Here is an 18,556-nt window from a genome sequence, read left to right as displayed (position 1 = left end):
CAGATTACTCTGCATTGATGACTATCAATCCAGCAATTTTGCCTATTTAAGTATTTTTTTATTATCTCCAACTTCACTGAAGGCTCTGCTATGCATTACTGCCAGGTCATATCGCCAGCAGCATTCCAGCAGTGAGACAATGCCTTAAAAGAAATATAGACCCCTGCTTTTGAAAGAGACGCCAATATTCTGTATAACTTTGCTTGTGAGGATATATAAAGTGTATTGTGGTCTGCTTAGTGCTGAAAAGATTCAGCATGAGACTATAGTCACTTAAAAATCAAACTTCCAGGTACTGACTTACTCCAGGTGTGAAAATGTATGCAAACAAATTCATTGGAAAGTACTGATATACCAGAATGATGCATGAAATCAGTTAGAAGTAACTAATTTAATATCTTTGACTAGAAAAATGGTTGATAATTTGAAAGAAATCCCAATAAATAAAACTATCCATAAATATAGATAAAATCCTTGTAAGGTAAATTTTATCACTGGTTAAGAGTTGCTTTGTATCTTAAATCAGGAGACCTATCTTTTGCAATTAAAGGTAAAAAGTTTAAATTCAGCAGTCAAAACCTTTCATTTCATCAAAAATCTCCAAATCTTTACTTTATATACACTTCTATAATCTTTATCCACAGAAAGCCTTTAGCATTCCAAATGTCTTCTCACTCTAGAAAAAATGAAACAACCAAATACAGAAATACTGGGCCTGCTGAAACCATGGGAATTCACCTTTTGAGACAGATCTCTCTATAAGATGCTGCTTTTATTGTCTCTATTAGAGTGATTGTTTCCTTGATTCCTAGAAGAGATTAGCTAGCCATGAGCAGATTGTGAAGGTGTAAGGCAGAGATAATGCATTTGTATTTAGAATATTTGCACTTCATAAATGAGAATCTAAATCCTAAAGCACATTTTGAAGCACCTTAAAAAATATTTGCGGTTCTGAACAGTGGCAATCATGCACAAATCTGAAGCATTTTAGGGATCCTATAATTTCACCAAAGTGTTTCCAGAAGTATATTTACAATACAGTATATTTCTTTAATTTATATGTCTTTACATTTGTAGAATATTTTGCTGTCACCTTATACCCTTATATGATTCCCTTTGTAATAAACTATTTTAAAAATCAGTTAAGTATAACACAATTATGTCCTATTTTGGATACTGTTAAATAGTACCATTAGTTTCCCAAGATGTCTCCATTACGTCCATAAATTTGTCAATTTCCACTGTTGACAATAAATAAACTAGAGGCTGTTCAAATCAAAGCTTTTGCTTTTGGTTCTCAAATTCCACTTCCCTCACTTGCAACAGATTTATTCTCTTTTGTTATTTATTTATTATAATATTTGTGCAAAGGTTGAATTTTTATCTTCATGTTTGCATGCAATGCGGCAATGCTGAGCTTGATATTATTGTTGATAACTGTAGAAAATCTTTTCGAAAATATGCATCTCATCAATAGACCACCATGCAACCATTTTCAATGGAAATAATTCTCATTTACCCAGTAAAGTAAATTGTGGGCTTGAGTTTTTGCAGATTACTTTTTTCCAGCCTCCTCTTCCCCACCCCCACCTTTTCTAATGTTCTGCCATTTACTTGGAAGTTACTGTGCCATACTTTAATTTAAAAGTTAATGGAAATGTTTTAAGCTTGCCTCTGAAATTGTGATTCATTGTAAATCATAAGTGTGGTCACACATATTCTTAGCCAATATATTTCATAGGGATTATTGTCACCTTGATACTCAGCTTCACAGTAGTGCCCAAAAAATCATTTAAAACACCTCTGCAAAATAAATCTCTGATCTGGAGTATTTGTGTTTCTTGGAAGAAAGGCAAAAATTAGGAGATGATATTATTGTTTCACTTTCTGTTAATCCAGCACCTAAAGATATCAGATAGAATTCAGGCACTGCTCTGCTAAGTCATGCATAGAGACTTCACTGACATGTTGTTCAGTGTAGCTGAAAGTAAGAATGTATCTGAGTATTAATAATGAATGAAAAAAGCAGTAGGAGCCCACTGCACTGACCACTGAATAAGCACAAAATAAATGTATGCTTATGATAATATTTTGACTGGCAGCTTGGTGGGGTTTTTTGTTTTGTTTTGTTTGGTTTGGTTTGGGTTTTTTTTTTTGTTGTTGTTGGGTTTTTTTTTTTTTTGTTTTTTTTTTTTTTTTTTGTTTGGTTGGGGTTTTTTGTTTTGTTTTGTTTTGTTTTGTTTTGTTTTGTTTTGTTTTTTTCACAGTGGCTTGTATGGTATTATGCTTTGGATGTGTGGCCAAAATAGTGTTGAAAGAACACCAGTGATTTAGTTATTGCTGATCAGCGCCTACACACTATCAAGGCTTCCTCAGTTTCTCTTGCTGCCCCAGCAGTGACTGAAGGGACATGTCACAGCTTGGCATTGTCTTCAGCAATAAAACTGAGGTAAAAAAGGAGGAAAGGAGAACTTTGGAATGATGGTGTTTGTCTTCCCAAACAACTTTTAAGCCTAATGAAGCCCTGCTTGCCTAAAGATGCTTAAACATCTGCCTGCCAATGATGAGTAGTAAATTAATTCCTTATTTTGCCTTACTTGTGTGCACAGCTTTGCTTTACCTATTACACTGTCTTTATTTCAACACTTTTTCACTTTCACACTTCCAATTCTCTGCTGTATTCCCACTGGAGAGAGGGACTGAGTCATTGTATGGGGCCGAACATCTTAGCAGGGTTAACCCACAACATACTTGTTCTCACAAACAACATTGTTAATGAGAAGGTTGAAGGCAAGCTTGGCTGCGGTGACTGTAAGAGCCAGGGGTTCAGCATCCTGTGATGAGGAACCAGGGCAAAACCACAAGATCACACTACTGGACTGCAGATCAGTCTTTGGTCACTCTAAAATCTGCTTGGAAAAGGCCCATGGAAAAAGACCGTGTATGGAAGAGGGACGCAAAGAGACAGGTTGATATTCGAGGATCACCCCCAAATGCAAGAGCAGTCGACCCCATCAATTAGGAAAACAAGTAAAAAATGACAGGTGGTCTTCATGGGAGCACAAGGAGCTTCTGGACAAACTGAAACATGAAAAGGAAGTATGCAGAAGGTAAAACTGGGAACAAGTATCCTGGAAAGGATACAGAGGTGCTGCCTGAACATGAAGGTATGAAGTTTTCAAAGCCAGTCAAATGGAATTGAATCTCTCCAGTAAAGTAAAAGACAAGAAAGTATTCCATAATTGAATACATGATAAAAAGAAGTCTAGGGAAAATGTGGGCTCACTGCTGAACAGGTAAGGCACCTGGTGACTTGGAGAAGGATGAGGTTCTGGATCTATTCTTTACGTCAGTCTTTACTAGCAACCCCCAGAGATTATGGCCTACTTGTATTTGTATTTTTAATAATGTCTTATTTCTCTTTGTCTATCTCTACTCTTGAAAACAGGCTAAAATGTCTATAATCATGTCATTCATTATCAAAATGCAGTGTGTTACAAGCAGACACCAAATCTCCAGTGGAGTTCTCAAGGAGAGTCCCAACTTACTATTAATCCTGTCTTGTCTATCTTCATTGTTAAAAAAAGGTTGAGGTCTGTCACACTATTGTACCTTGACAGCGCCTTTCCCATTAGTGTAATACTAGACAGGTTACCGAGGGATTAGTACAATTGAAATCCTGGCAAACAGAAGAAATGAGAAGAGAGCATCATGCACAACAGATAAAAGAAGCATAAAACCTGAAATAAGCCAAGGAGAGGCACTCAGTGAAGTTACTGATGGTATGAAACAAAATCCATTTTCAAAACTAATGAGAACCCTTACACTGTTATAACTCCTCGAGGCATGGGACCAGAGATAAAAGTTCACATGAAGATTGCTAATAGCCACATACCATTCTGTCAGTAAAACTGCTTAAAAAAAAACTTTATTGAAGATAACTCATGAAATATTCCCCTGCAGTCCTGCCCTGGGACTAGCTCTGGAGAGGCTTTGGAGGAATATCTCAGAGAGACAGGACAAAAGATTCCAAAAGAAGCTCTTACCGCAGGATTATTCCAAGATGTTTATTCTCAAAGGGTTCCAGGGGCCAAAAGAGAAAGAACAAAGAAGTACAGGGGTCTTATCTAGTCTCCCACTCTGGGAGGATCGCTGGTGCTCAGCCAATTAGGTCAAGAAAGGTAGGGAGGGTCATTCCATGTGGTCAAAGGGAGGAAATTGCAGGGGGTCAAAGGGAGAAACCATTCCCCTAAAGAATTACAACAAACTCATTTTCTGTCTTCTTTTTCTCTCCATTGTTAACACAAGCATCCTTCCTGTTTATATTGGCAAATTTTGTTAGTATAAAATGTTTGGTCTTTGTATTGCTGAAGCCAGGATAAAAAGGCAAAACATAAGTAGGATTATATTCTGAAGAGATTAAATTATGAGGATATAAATGCATATGCACACAGTATAATATAGAGCTTTTATCCTTTTCCAGGACTATACGGAATTCAGCAGGAGTTACATCAGATCTCCAGAAATTTCAAAAATAGAAAAACCTACCTCTATAATTTTAATTTGTTTTATTAAAATGCAGAAGAAAATAGAACCTCTATCCATATTATCTATGTATCCTTGACAAAATTTCAATGTATCCTAGCTACATCTCACCATCAAATTGTGGAGAATAGAAAATGTCACCATTAGCAACCTCAAGTTCTTATTGCTTCACATATCCTATGAATTACCAAAATACCAAAACAAAGCACCCCGTTCTGAAAATAAAAATGCATGTTTCTGTACAGAAGGATAGCATACTAGTCAGTCTGACTCCTCCAAACATTTCTGTTCTTCCACATAACAACAGTCTTTTTTTTAGTGTTTGCTAGGTCACTTTTGTGAGCATTTGCCAGCTTCCTTGCAGTAGAGATTGTTAATATGTATTCATCACAAGAGAAATAGTCTTTTCAGCAGACCATGTTTCAGTTTGGTCCTTATAAACATGGTGGTTATCCAACAAGAAGTGTTGGCTTCCAACCCAGTATTGTGGGTCAATATAATTTGTCTGACAGTAGAGGCCTTATTTCATTATTATTCCTGTTTTCTTTCCTTTGAGCAGTACCTCTTTCATCTTAGATGTATCGGTAATTTTTTCCCTGTATGGGTGTCTTGGGTTTTGTAACCAAAAAGAAAAAAATTGTTTATTCTGCTCCATCTGTTGAAACCCACTTGGAAAAGTATTTTTTCCTTATCTGTTGTGACTCAAGGAGAGAGGGTGAAACAGCTTTTCTGATAACAAGCCAGCTGTTAAAACCAAGTGGGGCATTGTTTCTTATCTCTGCTCACTCTCCCATTCCCTCCGTGGGAATATCTTTTGTTAATGGGCCATTAAAGCTCACTAATTACATGACACATTACATTATCCCATTGTGAGATGCTGTACTCAGAGAAGAGAAGCCAAACCATTTCCATCTAAATAAAGGAGCCACAAATGTCATCAGTCATACAGTTTCCACTGGATTCCTGGAAGAAGACAAGACCCATCTCACCACTACTAGATCCTTTTTCTACAGCACCATCTCTACTCCAACAGAACCACATCTGCCACTCCAGGAGGGCTTACTTTGGACTGCTCCCAACACCCTGACCAACAGGGCGTCAGGTTGTATATCTGACTCTGTCAGGGTTTTCTAGGATTTCTAGTTTGTTTGTTTGCTTGCTTATTATTCTGTACTACAACATTAGTATTTTTTATATCCCTAGTAAAGAACTGTTATACCTATTCCCAAAAATCTTTGCCTGACAGCCTTTTAATTGCAAATTTTATAATAATTTGTAAAGGGGGGGGGGGGCTTACATTCCAAGGGAGACTCCAATCTTCCCTGGCAGATACCTGTCTATCTAAACCAAGACAATGAGATTAGCTTAGAGCTGATGTTTACCACCTTAAATCTGATTTTGTGTACTTTGTAGGTGAAAAAGTAGCTTAAATTGCAAGTTATACTCAGCAGATGATGCTGAGTATGTGTGTGGGTAAATGAACACAAGAAGCCTGCTAATTCCCAGCTGCAAGCTGTATAGGCTGTGCTTAAATTTTGATAAAACTTAAAGTAAACAAATTAAATATATCCTGAATTCTCCAAATAATAAAGGAATGTGAGATAAAATCAACAATTTGGAGGGTGATCATAAATTGGGCTTATTCATGTTTTGACTGGCGAAACCGAAGGCTTCAGGCCTAAAAGAATAGTTCCTGGAAAGAAGTGGTACTGGAAACAAAAATCAGTCTTGGAAAGAAGGTGAAGATTCTAACTGGAGGAAAGTTACTCAACATGGCTTTGTGTCCAGTATTCCTAGACCAGGAGAAAAGTGCAGAGAAGGGGAAACCTGCTGAGAGCACTGTTGGGGAACCAAGCATAAGACATAATCATATTGGGGAAAATCTTTTTTCCCCTTTGCTCTTAAATAAACCCCATCAAACAAATCTAAATTAGATTATCACTTACCCTTTCTTACCTGTAGTCAGGTCTGAACTAATATCTGTCAGTCTGTGGGGTCTTTGTGTTACTGCTATCTTGAGTCTCTGAGTACCTCACAAGGCTTAGGTCCCATTGCAGAACTTACTATTCTGTTGGTTTATAATTTGTGTGACACTTATCTAAATGAGACCTACCTATTTGTGTATATGTGGCCTTATCCTTGGCCTATTTTTTTTGAGTGATTTCTCATTTTCTTAAAATTATTTTCCCCATGTTCTTCTAATGGCAACAGACTACCACTGAGCTTGCAGCTTAGGGCACAGGAAAATTCTTTCCTCTTTGTCTTTTTTTTGCTATCAATTCTCCTGGGTTTTTTGATATTTTTCATTGTTTAGAAAAGAGATACTGATAGGTGTCACTTAATGCGGATTTTTAAATTTTGTTTCCCTTCTGCAACATCACTTCTGGGCTGTTTCCTTTAGTGAGTTTACTCCCCTACACTAAGGTAAAAATGTACTATGATATTGTTTATGCCATTAAACACTCTTGCTATTGACCTCCGTTTCCTCAGTGTGAGATCATAAATGTGCCCTTACATATTCTTCTGTTACTTGTCTTGAATGAACACAGTTTCCTAACTTAGGCAATCTGTGGCAGAGGATTGTGTCTTCAAAACATTCAGTCATCGTTACTACAAGTACTGGTTCCTCTTCTGGCCCAGTTTTCAACTGGAGACTGGTGAATATCTCACAAGGTCCCCAAGTGCGTGAAGATACCTGCATTCTTATCTTTAACAAAATATTTCTTCTGTTTTTTAGTATTTTGTTTGGTTCGGGGGAGTTTTTTTGGTTGTTGGTTTTTTTGGTTTTTTTTTTTTTTTTTTTTTTGAGAAGAAAGGACATAGAGATAATAGGGCAAAAAGAATGTAAAAATACAGTACTTTTGTATATGGGCATTTGAACCAATTGCTGGAGTATGTTTTATTTTTAATTTTTTCCCTATGAAGGGTTATTCCATTCAGTTCTTACTGTCTTTCTTTCAGTGTATCAGTAAATAAAAAACTTCACTTTCTCATTTCCCCCCTCAATGACAAAAGCTTTTTTAATACTCATTTCTTCATGCCATGTCTTCCATGCCTGTACAGGTTCCTTTGAAAGTCAGTAAAACATTCTCTGTGGCCTTAGGACTTTCATAATGCCACTTCTCTCCATTTCAAAGTGTCTTATTTTTCTGCAGAATAACATTTTATTTCTCTTTTGCACTATCTCTAAAGTACTCCCTGTCATCAGGTTTCATATATCCTTGAGAAGACTAAACCTGTTAAAAGGATGCTCTTCAGGGATGTTATAATTACAACCAGGATTGTAGCTGTGTGCGCACAGATTGGCGTCCTGACATTGGTTTCTAATTCTTTTCTTCTACAATATTTCCTCCATGGAATTTTCATTTTTGGTTTAGAAAATCAGATCTGTAATATTATTACTTGCCCATACCTTACTGTGCTGTCAGTGGTTCAGACTTTGCCCTCCTTAGAAGGAACATTTAAAGAGCCACAAAATACAATGGGACTTGCCTCCTACTGCTGTGTACCTTGGCTGATCATTGATTATTATGCAAAGATCACACTTAAGAATATATATGTTAAACATTAGATAACATCACATTACAAGGGCTCTAATGTTTCTTTTTTTAAATTACTTAGAATCAGGATAAATGACAGCAGAAGGTCTAAGGCAGCCAGGGTTATATTATTCATGGTATTGTGGAAGGCTATAGGATTGGTAAATGATTTCACAGAGAAAGAAGTGAAACAATAGCTATAATTCTCAAGGGAAAGTCTGAGATTTACTGAAAACTAGGACACATAGTCTGTTCTGGGAGCATATTAGAGCAGCACACTCTGATATATAGCTCATAAACAGCAGTTATATTACTGCTGTTCTTCAAGGAATTTCAACTACAAGCACATTAACAGGAATTATAATTTTGTAAATAAACAAAAATGAGATTAATACACTGGAACTTGCTGCCCATTTATTTAATCTAACAAAGCCTACTTTTCAAGTCCAGTTGCAGTTACTATTCCTCACTATGACAACATTGAGAGCCATTTGCCATTGAAAGTTATCCTATAGCAGAGGTCAAGTACTAGCCAACAGCTGGTTTGGTTTTTTTATTCCTCAATGGCCATGTTTCACTAAAAAGAAAAAGAGGGAAAAGGAAAAAGACTACTTTTTGAAGAGAAATTTGGATCATTAAAAGGTGATGCAACATAATAATTTATATTCTGTATTCTGGAGAGAAAAAAATACATTGTCTATTTAGAGAACTCATGAAGAAAACAATCAGTGGCTAATAGCTGCATAATTCCTTCTTCCATTTTCTTAAGGTAAGGTATTTGCAGAGACTATCCAAACATATTTTCCTTTATGTTTGAAAAATAGGTACCTCTATTACCAATGAAAGGACATTCTAACATGAAATGTGTATTAAACCAAACATCTACCTGGCTTACTGGAGTAATGCAGTGGCTCCTTGTCACACTTCAGGCCAGGCAAGGTATGTAATTACTGAATTTAATTTTGTTACTGAAAAAACAATGTAAAAAGGATTCAGTGTACGAAATAATGTAAAAAGGATTCAGTGTTTCAGGAAGCAGAGATAAGGCTAGGTCTTCCAAGTTTCCAATAAATCAGGTATGTCAAACACGAACAGTGATCCTGTTTCCTGTTATAGTTGTGCTGGGGCCATCGCAGTAAGTACAAGCGTTTTACTAACTCAGTGGTTCTTACTAACTTCCTTGCCTGAGGGCTTGGCTGGACCAGATTTGGAAGTACGGATTTCCATCTGTAATTGGTCACAGTTTTTTTGATTTCACAGAATATTCTGAGTTGGAAGGGATGCACAAGGATCATTGATCCCAAGTCTTAAGTCAATGGCCCATATGGGGATAAAATGTACAACCTTGGCACTGTTAGCACCAAGTTCTGATTAACTGAGCTACTGTCATTAATGTCATTAATGAAGTTTGGCAGAAGTATGAGCACCAGTCTCTGCAATCCACAGACAAAGCTAGACCTATGCATGCATGTTATTTCCCATGGATTCTGGACACATTAGGTTTGTCATTTCTGTTATATGTAATACCTTTATTTTTGTATAGACCCTGTACACCTAACTCAGTGACAAATATGCAGCAATCATTTCTCTGAACTTCTTGGTAATCTACTTGGAAGTTTTATAGGGCTACAAGATATGATAGAATTCTTACTCTCCAGGTTAATTTTCTAGACAGTAAAGAAAATACATTTCACAATGTTTTTGCAAGTGGAACTGAGTAGTTGCTACAGCAATGTCTTCTCAGAGACTCAGACCTGAATACCAGAGGAGGTATTCAGGGCAATGACCTCTTATATAGCAGTCCCCAAATCCTTAAAATATAAATTAAATACTACCCTTTTACCAAGACTATCTGAACCGTTTTCATTCTTTCTCTCCACTAAATACTCTGGAAGGACATGACAAGTATACAAGGAATATTCAGAAACACCTAAAGACCTAGGTATCTTTGTTGTAATGACTAGTGAATGATATGAGTCATTGAATAAAGGCCTTTTATTTCAGATTATGTCTAAATTTGGGACATGGGTCACATCCAACCCTCTCAGCCTGAAAGAGTCCACTTTCAACAAATCTCACTTTTAAACATGTAAGAGGTAAGGGGGTTTCAGCTTGCTCCACACTTCATTGTCACAGAGGTCAGCTTTTGATATCAATCTAACACAACACCAAATGAAGAACAGGAGAAGGAAAAGGGAAAAGTAACTGTGTGGACCATAGACATGATGCCTACCGGTAATCAAATTGATGTCACTTTGAAAAAGTAATTTTGTTCTTAGTATGTGTCAGATAAAATTCAGGATGTGTTAGGTAAATTGCAGGTCACCATTCCAGCCATCTGCAGGTAGAAACAATAAATTTGGGCAGGAGTATTACAGATAAAATGATAGGGCCTAGATAATCCCATTTTTGAAGTGTTAAAGAGCACAGTTGGAAGGAGATAGGGTCTTGGTAACAGAATTAGCACAGAAAAAAGGAAAGTAGTCATTTCAGGAATACTGTTGAGAAAGAATTCTGGCTGCTTAAAAAACATATCTACATGTGCTATGTCACTTGTGGGCAACTGTATTACACTGACTAAAGCCTTATCAGAATTTGCTCAATATTTTTTTAATTATTATATTATGTTTGAAGCCATGCCCAAAGTGAAACCAGTTACAGTTATGTTTCAGTCAATACATATGTTGTTAGTGTGATACAAAATTTAAGACAATTCTAGCCCCAAAGATACTTTATCTCATTTTCACACTTTCACATAGTCAGAATTGTAAAATTTACAGTCTTATATTGAACCTAATTTTGAGAACTATAGTTACCAAAATCAAAAATAAAGCACCACCACTACCTTTCTTATTTAGAGGATGGCTAAATACACAGTTAAATCATATAAACATAAAACAAAAAATATAATAATAGAAATATATTGCACAGCAGACAGTGAGCAGATGATTGCAAAGCTCATACATCCAAATGGATGGTAGAGGTTCAACTGTTATTTTATTCATGCTTAGTTTTGTTGCCCTTCCTCTTCTCTGACAGTGGCATGAAGAAAGAAACAGAAAATAAAATTTTTAAAGGCACTTTGCTTTTATATTTCTTTAGAAAGTCAAACAGTTAATTTAGAAATTATTTATATTTTTTAATTTATTCATGCTGGAAATATTAATTAACATTCTGAAACAATATTTTGAATCTTACTTATAGCTTTTTAATTACTTTTCATTTTACTTTCTTATAGTTTATTTTGTCATTAGAAACTATGGATATGATCCTTATCATCATAAGAAAAGTTAGGAAAAATAACAGCAGAGAAGTAGCAAATGGGGGAGGAAAAAAAGGCAAGGAGAGACAAATGAAAAATAACACCTTAAAACAATGAATTGTTTATTTAAAAGAATAGTCTTGAAACATTGAGAAAATAAAGATTGGGTTTTTTTACTGAAATCTTTTTTGGGTGTTTTGAAAAGAAAAAACTCCTTTTGCAACCTTCTAAAATTGTTTTTTAAATAGAACCCAAAGGGTAATCAGGTGCCATCAATCAATGCTTTCCTTTTAAAAACAGGAATTTTGGAAAAAATAATAGAAGCATATGTTTCACTTACACTTCTATGATCATAAGCATATTTTCCCTTCCCTTCCCTTCCCTTCCCTTCCCTTCCCTTCCCTTCCCTTCCCTTCCCTTCCCTTCCCTTCCCTTCCCTTCCCTTCCCTTCCCTTCCCTTCCCTTCCCTTCCCTTCCCTTCCCTTCCCTTCCCTTCCCTTCCCTTCCCTTCCCTTCCCTTCCCTTCCCTTCCCTTCCCTTCCCTTCCCTTCCCTTCCCTTCCCTTCCCTTCCCTTCCCTTCCCTTCCCTTCCCTTCCCTTCCCTTCCCTCTGCTTTTCCTTTTCCTTTTCCTTTTTCCTCTTCCTGTCCCTCTCCCTTTCAATTTCCATTTCCCCCAGCTGCCCAAGAAGCCAGAGCACACAGATTATGAGTATACTTTGTATTTTATGCAAGTCAGCTGGGTCAGTGGGCCTGGAGGCTGCCCTCTCATGTAAGAGATGTTCTCTCCATAACAGTTTCATCTAAGCTGAAGGAAGATAAAGGTGTATCATCCCACTTTTAGATATCTACAATATATCATTTATATTTGAGCTAATTTTTAGGGTCTCCTAACAATAGATTAAGAGAAATAGTGGAGCATCATTTATCTGATCTGCTTTTAAAAACCTTACAAGAATATGAATGTGTCCTGAATACATGTATGGCATCATCTGCATTAAACTATGGAAGCCCATGGGCTTGAACTCTGGTACATACAGACCTTTTAATGTTTAGTCACTCCTTAGCATGATTCAGGGGGCTGCCAGCCCAGGTTCTCAAAAGGAAAATCCAGAGATTCTCTTTTCATCCAACAGCAGGGGTAAGGGACTGTCTAGAAAATGAAGAAAGGGAAGAGAGTTTTGAAACTGAAAAATGTCATCGGGTCTGCTGGTTTGTTGTTACCCCGTTCTGTGTACTAATGCAAACACAGATTCAGCAAAACCCATAAACTGAAAACTGCAAGTCAAAATTTACAGCAAAGCCTCAGATGATGATTTCTTTTGGTAAACTGATTCAACCTGATATTTCATTCGACTGCTTCTACCTCAAAATTTTCTGAGAACTTTACAGTGACAGTATATTGATATTTCAAATATGTCACTTTACAGTGACACTTCATCAATATTAACAGTCCTATGATATACTCTGCTTTTGTGGGGTGCATACACACTTCTGATACCAAATATGTGTAGAAAACATTTCCAGAGACATGAATAATATCTTTGCTGAGCTTAAAAAATGCAATAACGTGAAAATCTGACCAAGCAGATGAAACACTCCCAAGAGCAAAATACAACCGCAATGATATCCAAGCTTGATTACACTCTTCTATTTCCAAGCAATAGAATCACTATACATATGCAAAACAGCTGATCTTTACATGGAAAGTCACTATGTTTGGTATGCTTTGAACTAATAGGTTCCAATGGTAGAATTGCCTTCATGAAAAACCTGTAGAAATTTATTTTAAGCTGTACCAATATAATATGAGATATTGATCCTGCAATAGTTTTGGTAGTGCTTTGGGTGAATAGTGGGTCTCACCTGTAGTAATGTCACAAGTGTGTTTCTCTATATATAATAATCAACCATCTTTATTGCACCAGCAGCCTGTAAGCAGTGAGCATGGATGCTTGAGCCAAGATGTCATGTTCTACTTTGTGATACACTATTCACTAAGTGTGCTGCTGTGTTTTCATGTGGCAGGCAGCTAAACCCTACTGGCACATTTGCTCATTCCCTCAATGAGATGGGGGACAGAATCAGAAAAACAGGTAAAACTCAAGGGTTTATATAAAAACAGTTTAATAGCACGAAAAATTAAAGGGAAAATAATAATAATAATAATAATAATAGTGAAATAATATACAAAACAAATTATGCACAATGCAATTGTTGACCACCCAGCTGGTCTCCAAGCAGTAGGCCACCAACTCCCCAGCCAATTCTTCCCAAGTTTTACTGTTCGGTGTGATGCCATATGTTATGGATTACCTTTTTGGCCAGTTTGGATCAGCTATCCTGGCTGTATCCCCTCTCAAATTCCTGTACCTCCAGCTTCTTGCTGGAAGAGAAGCATAAGAAGCTGAAAACAAAAACATGGTCTTAAATCAAAACCACAGCACTATACCAACAGCTAGGAAGAAAAGTAGCTCTTGTCCAGGTGAAAACAGGACACATGCAGGCTGGTGTTACTTTCTGGGCTAGGCTGTCACCCAGCAATCCAGGTAGGACCATTATTCATCATGGCTGATGTAGAGGAAACTGTGCTCCTGATTTCCACACCAGGCTCTCATTGTAATTGCAGCTCATCTTGTTGCAATTATTGCATTTCATTAAGTCACACAGAACAAGTCCTTCTTCGAGGTCATTCCTTTCTATACTGTTTTATCAGCCGAAGGAAAATGAGAAAGAAAGTCACTGAAAAAGAAAATGAAAAATATCTATAAGGTCATCTGCTCCTTCTCTCTGCCAGAGTGTGATTTTTCCTTGTTGTTCACTTGAGCATGTTTTCTCAAGTCTAATCTAAAGTCATGTCTAAGAGTATTTCACTAATTTCCATAGGAAACAATTCCATAGACTAGTTAACTTGGTCAAGATGATTTTTCTGCTTCGTGTAACATTTTATCTCTCTTCATTTTATTCCTTTTCTCCTAATGATAAGTTCTAAAAAATTAGAGTGTGATAAATAGCCTATTACTATCTTTAATGTTTATACTCTGCAAATATTCGTAATTATTATATTCCTTGCAAATTTGTCTGCCAAGAACACATTCAAGCATTCTACTGTTTCAAAAACCCCAGAAATTTTATAATACATAGAAAGGGACATACCCAGAAATTCAATGAGTCAAGAATTTGCCTGTAATATAAACTTTTAAAAGAGAAAGTCTAATCCTGTAAGAAATATTAAAGTATTCAGGAGACTTATAACCAAGTGAGATATTGAGAAATTTGATTGCATATATAGGAGAGCAATTCTATAGTGTCATGCCTGAGAGAACAACATAGCCTTTATTTATAAATCAGGGAAATGGACTGGTCTGGGAGAGTACAGGAAGTTGTGTAACAGTGTTCTAAGGCTGAATGATTTGTTTAATAGCTAAGGTTAACAGTATACTTACATTTCAATGCAAATATATACATACTGGGGTTTTTTTCACGTGGAATAAAGAAGTATAAAGGCTGCCTTCAGTCACGATTAGTGTCAGCCAGCCTATGTTTTTCAGCTGAAGTTATAGAGCCTGATTTTCTGAAAAAACTGCATAAGTTGTCCATATAATCATTCCTAATACTGTAAAATAATTAGAAGTGAGAGGCAAATAAGATACATACAAGTTTGTGAAACAGAAAATTAGCAGGTCTGACAAACTGAGGTATTAAGGAAAACAAACCTATCTTGAAATTAATTAAATTTTATCTTAAATTTTCCAGTGCTGCAGGAAGCTAACTTGTATGCACATTTTGGTTTTTTGAGAGGATACTGTCCAAATCAGCTACTTTAAGATTAATTAATTTGATTCACATTTACAATAGGATGCTGAAAATGTTAGTCTTCCAGTCTTAATATATTTAAGCTTGGCAGGCACTTTCTTAAAACTTTGAAAAAGAATACCTGAAGGATAATATTATGAAATCAATGGAATTGGTGAGGAGATACTTGTCCTGGGGTTTCAGTGTAGGATGTGCACAATTTATTCTATCACCATCTTCATGAGCTGTTGAAACCAGGTGGGACTGTGTTTTCCCAGGCCCCCTCCCTCTGAGCTATCTTCTGTTAATGGCCCATCAATGCCTTGCCCCATGACTCATAGGTAACTCCCTTCAGGAGCTATCTCTGTTTAATGGGCCATCAAGGACTCATAGAAAGATGAGATGCTCCACCCAGGGGGAGGAGCCAAGAATTCCCACCTGGATATAATCTGGGATTTAGGACAGTACAGGCAGCCCTTAGCCATTGGATTCCCAGAGGACCAGAGCTACCAGACCTGTCTACAGGATCACTGCTTCAGAAAGACCACCTCATCTGGACTACTTCCACCACCCTGCTACAGATGTATTCTGACTCTGTCAGTGGTCTTTTCTATTATTGCATCTATTTTATTTTACCTTTTTTTTTTTTCCTTTCTCCCTATTAAATTGTATTTCTAACTTGGAGTCTATCACTGGTTTTGCTTTCAAACCATTACAGTATTGCTCCTCTCTGCTTCACAAAAATTTTTCTCTGGACTGTGTTTGGTGGGCCACTTTGGTATTGATCAGAAATCTACAGTCACATAACAGGTTGCACTAGACATGTACAATACTTAAGCTCTGCAGAAATTCAATTAACCTCACCTGAGTTGCAACCAGATTGTTTTTAAGATTTTTTAAAATCCATTTTGCTTGGTTTACATCAATGCAAGTTATATGCAATTTAAAATATTGAACTATTAATACCGTTTTATAAAGAAAGAATAATGAACTCACATATTTAAAACCTGAAGGATTACAATGAAGTGTAAATTCATAAGACTCTAGGTAATCCTGTTTTTTAGATCAAAAGTCTCATTTGAAATGAATGCAAGTTCCATTTCTGTATTTATGAATTTCAAGAATGATGAATTTTCAAGAATACAGAATTTTCAAAAATATTAAATGCAGGGAAACACAAAAGCTCTTTCTTTGTGCTATCAAAAAAAAAAGTGTGAAGAAGCTAAATTATAATTTTGTAGTTCTGTTTATATTCCAAAGAAGAGCTATCACAAAACTCCCAGATTTATTTTTCTGTAAGTAGGAGAGGAAAAGGAACATACAGGCCACTAAATCAAACAGCAAGAGAGGTCATCTGCTGGTCAACAACACCATTACCAAAACTGGAATGGTCCGTGAAAAATATTTGATCCCTATTGCTTTGGTCATTCATAAAATTAGAAACTCTGCTGTTGGGGGTTTCTGGGAATTTGTGCTAACATATGATATATCCTATCAGACTTCGAGGGGAAAAAAGCAGCTGAATGCAAGCAGAAGTATGTGAGAAAAATGGGAAAGGAAGTGAAAGAAAAAGATAGAAACAAAAATCAACATGCAATCAAGATAAAGAGAATCTAGAGTCCAGTTTCCTAGTCAATACACTGGAACAATTTTATATTATACCAACCACAGACTGATCCCTGTTACAAGCTATTTAGAAATGTTTCATCACTGTATCCTTTTGGCTTATACTTTCTTTCTAAGTTCAAATTCTAAATTCTTAAAACTGTGAAATGTCTTCACTATGCCTGGAATTAATTAATATCATCCACTAAAGTTATAGACAACATTCTTAAAGTAAATACTGCCTCAAATCGTGAAGCATTGCTGCCATCCTAAAAAAAAAAAAAAAAAAAAAAAAAAAAAAAAAAAAAAAACCACAAAAAAAACCCCCACAGAAAACAAAAAAAAACAGGACCTTTGATGCTTTGTTTACTATTTCTGGAGCTCTATCATTAGTTGGATTAGAAAGAATATGTGAGTGCACCTATAAAAACTAGGTTGTGTAGTTTATAGACTGATAATAATAACAACAATATATTCTAAATTAATTATAATAGAGTATTAAATATATTATTAATTGTCATAATTATTTTGCTATTATTAGGTAAAATAATTTTAATAGACAGTAATTTTTCCTAAGTTTCTTTGCTAGAAACTAGCATATGTAAGAATAGCTCCAAAAATTTTGTCTTAGATATACGCATTGGTGCTCATGTCGTTAAATTTAATAGCATGAAATCTGCCCTCTCTTTGATACATAAAAACCATGCCCATTGCATCTTCAGAACCAAAATGTCAAGTGTTGTCTGAAAAGCCTTCAAGTTCAGAAAAATTAAAAAGAGGTGTTGAGCTTTTAGGTCATATTAACATAGGCTATATAATACTGGCACCTAAAAAGAGATAAATAATGGCTTTCTTCCACTTCTAATGTTTATTATTTTAGCAGAACTTGCAGTGTTTTGTCAGCAAATACGTTTTTTCCCAAACTGAATCATGTCCTAATTAAGAAGATAACACAATTTCTGAAGGGTAACCTTCAAAAGATTTATCTGATCTACAGAGCTGAAATAACCCTGTGTTTTCTGTTAGTGGTTAAGGTAATTGTGTGAAACAAAGAAATAAGAAATATATTTATTGCGTTCTTCATGTTCCTTTGTTATGCTAGATGGTATGCTCAGTAATGATCACTTGTGTCACTTAAAAAAAGACAAAATTCCATCTCCTTTTCCATCTACTTTATTTCAGACTAAGGTTTTCAGTTCCTCTGTGAGAAATACACTGCTTTGTGGAGGACGCATACACTACTGACAGCAAAAAGTAGCAGTGGGCCTGGGGTCTGTTGCATGCAACACAAAGTGCAAGTTTGCTTTGAAATCTCCTTTGTTTCCTAGGCAAATAAAGTTTTCCTCCTCTAAGCACTGCTACTGTATTGTCAGAAAACTACAATTAGCAAGACCTAGGGTGCTAGCAAAGTAGGGGAGGATTCTGCAACTGCTAAAGCTCAGAAAGCTGGGTATTATTGTTCATGTGATTACTTGATACTGGTAAGGAGGAAAAACTTATTTAATTCACATGTATAGGTCAGATGGCTGAATCCACATGTTGGTTAATTATGTCAATAAAACACCAGAAACTGAAACATTATGGGGCTCAGTATGCCCTGAGCCAGGAAGCCTGTTTTATCTGGTTTGGTGTTATTGCACCAAAAGGGTTAGAGGTTTGAAAAGCAGTTAACATTAGATGGTAACCATAAAACACGGGATTGTTTATTTCCTGCGTCCACTTTATCTGAAGTTTTTCTGCCAAAACAAAATCTTATTTCATGTTCAAAAGATCAACAATTGTCCATTCTGCTTAATGAATCTTGAGGTCTTT

This window comes from Chamaea fasciata, unplaced genomic scaffold (assembly GCF_029207755.1).
Source record: "Chamaea fasciata isolate MVZ Bird 193981 ecotype frontalis unplaced genomic scaffold, bChaFas1.0.hap1 SCAF_1, whole genome shotgun sequence".
In the NCBI taxonomy this organism is placed as follows: Eukaryota; Metazoa; Chordata; class Aves; order Passeriformes; family Sylviidae; genus Chamaea; species Chamaea fasciata.
Note: the sequence above shows the minus strand (reverse complement) of the source record.